This window comes from Bison bison, unplaced genomic scaffold, assembly GCF_000754665.1.
Source record: "Bison bison bison isolate TAMUID 2011002044 unplaced genomic scaffold, Bison_UMD1.0 scf7180017864508, whole genome shotgun sequence".
NCBI classification, from domain to species: Eukaryota; Metazoa; Chordata; class Mammalia; order Artiodactyla; family Bovidae; genus Bison; species Bison bison.
The window spans coordinates 5,082,479-5,086,225 of record NW_011495064.1 but is presented as its reverse complement, the minus strand read 5'-3'; positions in this window follow the sequence as shown (position 1 = coordinate 5,086,225).

Below are 3,747 nucleotides of genomic sequence, written 5' to 3'. Positions count from 1 at the left end.
AAAGTTGGCTTAAAGTGCAACATTCAGAAAACTAAGATCATGGCATCCGGTCCCATCACTTTATGGCAAATAGATGGGGAAACAGTGGAAACAGTGTCAGACTTTTTTTTTTTTTTTGGTTCCAAAATCACTGCAGACGGTGACTGCAGCCATGAAATTAAAAGACGCTTACTCCTTAAAAGGAAAGTTATGACCAACCTAGACAGCATATTAAAAAGCAGAGACATTACTTTGCCAACAAAGGTCCGTCTAGTCAAGGCTATGGTTTTTTCCAGTAGTCATGTACGGATGTGAGTTGGACTACAAAGAAAGCTGAGTGCCAAAGAATTGATGCTTTTGAACTGTGGTGTTGGAGAAGGCTCTTGAGAATCACTTGGACTGCAAGGAGATCCAACCAGTCCACCTTAAAGGAGATCAGTCCTGAGTGTTCACTGGAAGGACTGATGCTGAAGCTGAAACTCCAATACTTTGGCCACTTTGATGTGAAGAACTGACTCATTTGAAAAGATCCTGATGCTGGGAAAGATTGAAGGTGGGAGGAGAAGGGGATGACAGAGGATGAGATGATTGGATGACAGCACCAACTCGATGGACATGGGTTTGGGTGGACTCCGGGAGTTGGTGATGGACAGGGAGGCCTTGCGTGCTGCAGTTCATGGGGTCACAAAGAGTTGGACATGCCTGAGCGACTGAACTGAACTGAAGGTAGATTTAATCCTAGGAATTTTTTTCTTTTTGATCTGATGGTGAATGGGATTGTTTCCTTAATTTCTCTTTCTGATCTTTCGTTTTTGGTGTATAGGATTGCAAGAGATTTCTGTGTAGTAATTCTGTATCCTGAAACTTTACCAAATTCATTGATGAGCTCTAGTAGTTTTCTGGTAGCATCTTTAGGATTTTCTATGCATACTTCTTTTCCAATTTGGGTTTCTTTTATTCCTTTTTCTTCTTTGATTATCATGGCTAGGACTTCCAAAACTATGTTGAATAATAGTGGAGACAGTGGACATCCTTGTCTTGTTCCTGATCTTTTTTTTTTTTTTTTTTCTAGAAAGGCAGACTTGCCACGTGCAGCGCCTCATTTGGATGTGTCTGGAGTCTTGGAAGCTTGACTACCCTACGTTCTCCTACAAATGGACCTTGAGAGCTTGTTTGGAGGTTCTAGCAGGGGAGCGCAGCTACTCGTATACCCTTGACCGAAGACCGGTCCTCCTCTAGCGGGGATGGTCGTCCTCTTCGACCGAGCGCGCAGCTTCGGGAGGGACGCACATGGAGCGGTGAGGGAGGAAGGGGACACCCGCCTAGCCAGCCAGATCAGCCGAATCAACCCTGGCGATCAATGGGGTGACAGATGTCGCAACCAGATCGCCCTCACATCCTGTTCCTGATCTTAAGAGGAAATGCTTCCAGGTTTTCTACCATTGAGAATGATGTTTGCTGTGGGTGTGTCGTATATGGCCCTTATTATGTTGAGGTATGTTCCCTCTGGGCTTCCCAGGTAGCTCAGTGGTAAAGAACCCGCCTGCCAATGCAGGAGACTTGGGTTCCATCCCTGGTTTGGGAAAATTCCCTGGAGGAAGAAATGGCTATCCACTCCAGTATTCTTGCCTGGGAAATCTCATGGACAGAGGAGGCTGGCAGGCTACAGTTCACTGGGTCAAAGAGTCAGACACGACTGACTGACTGAGCAGGTACACATGCATAATTAACTACATTATCATTAACTGAAGTGATCAATAATTTTTTCTCCAAACAATGAAGAAAATTAGAGGACAGAAAATGAAAAATTGTTTGGCTATTTTTTTCTCCAATCATTTCATATCATCTTACTACTTTCGAGGGAAAAAGAAATATAAGTAATCTTATCCAAAGGCATTTCATCATTTGTCACTAGATTGCCATGCTAAGCAATAAGGGTAAAATTTTTATTTAGTGATTAATGTTTTGTATCTGTTTCTTATTTGGAAACTCTCCAGACTTCTAGTCTTTTTTTTTTTTTTTGGCCAGGCTGCATGGCATGTGGGAGATTACCTCCCTGACCAGGGATTGAACCTGCGCCTCCTGAAGTGGAAGTGTGGAATCTTAACCACTGGACTGCCAAGGAAGTCCCCTAGTCTTAATTAATTAATTATTTACCTAAGATATTAAAGTTGAGAAAAGTTTTAATGTATAAAACAGATTGTGACATGTATACTTTAAAAAAGGTGACAGATGGTTTAGACAGTAATTTAGACCCTTGATATTTTTATCAAGCTGTGTGCTTGAAAGTCAATACTTAATACTCCTCAAAATATAAGAAGGGAAGAATACCACCTACATTAAAAAAAGTCTTTAAAAATTTTTTTTAAAAAAAAACAAGACAAATAATGTTTTCATTGAGATTTCTTTTCTTTTTGTTCTAAAGTATCTCCCAAACACACAATTTTGCTCATGGCAAAAGCTTCCTAAAGTTGCCAGTGCAATTCCAAACTTTGGTGAAACTGTGACAGAATGATAAGCATACTATTAACAGTTAGTACTGTTATCAAGAAAAGATGAAGAAAACAGGTGTTTGGACTGAAAGAGGCACCATTTAGATTGAGAAGACCCTGGGAAGTGGAGAGGCTCTTAAAAAGATAGTACTTAGGTAACTTTATCTCCCTTGAGCCTGACCAAAGGGCCAATGGTTTCACCAAGGAGTGGCCAGACAAACCTTGTGAAATAAAGCAATTCTCAGAGACACAAAGACAGGGGAGAAGAAGTCCCTACAAAGTGGCTCAGATGGTAAAGCATCTGCCTGCAATGTGGGAGACCCTTGTTCGATCCCTGGGTTGGGCAGATCTCCTGAAGAAGGAAATGGCAACCCACTCCAGTACTCTTGCCTGGAGAATCCCAGGGACAGAGGAGCTTGGTAGGCTACAGTCCAGGGGGTGGCCAAGAGTCGGACATAACTGAGAGACTTCACTTCACTTCACTTCACAAGGTTTGAAATGATGGGAGGCAAAGGAGTATGAATCTTGGGATTCCCCTTGTCCAGCTTGAGGATGGACTTGACCAGGCTTGGCATATCAACTTCATGGAGGCCCCCTGACCCCGGCCCCTGGTGGTCATGTCTTTGTGGAACTTCCCTCCTCCTCGAATGTGGGCTGGACCCATGACTTGCTTCTAACCAGTGGAATGCAACAAAGGAGATGGAATCCAGATGACTGCATTTACATGATAACCTAAGAGTAGCACCCATCTTGCTGGAGTCTCTCACTCTGATGCTGCTTTTAAAGAAGCAACTTGCCTTGATTTTTATAGCCACGAGGAAATGAATTCTGCCAACAACCTGGGACAGCTTAGAAGCAGATACCTGTTCTGTCAAGGCTCTGACAAGAGGCCAGTTTTGGCTGATACCTTTTTTGTAACCTTGTCAGACCGTAAGTGGACTAGCAAGCTAAGCCATGCCCAGATGCCTGACCCAGACAAACAGTGGGGTAATGAGCACATGTGGTTTTAAGCGGCTGAGACTGTGGTACTGTCACACGACAACAGAAAACAAATGCTCTAGCCTGTGCTCATCTCCCAACAGGCTTTTACTCTTCTGGACAATTTCATTTCTAAACATCCAAATGAAGATTTAGATATTTTCCTTTAGTCAGGCATAGCTAAAGTTAAAATAACTTATCCAAACTTTGTTAGACTCTTTGGGTAAAAACTAACCAATGGTCCTCTCCCCATGTAAAACAGTATTAGCCCACTAAAAGATGGGAAAACATCAGCAGG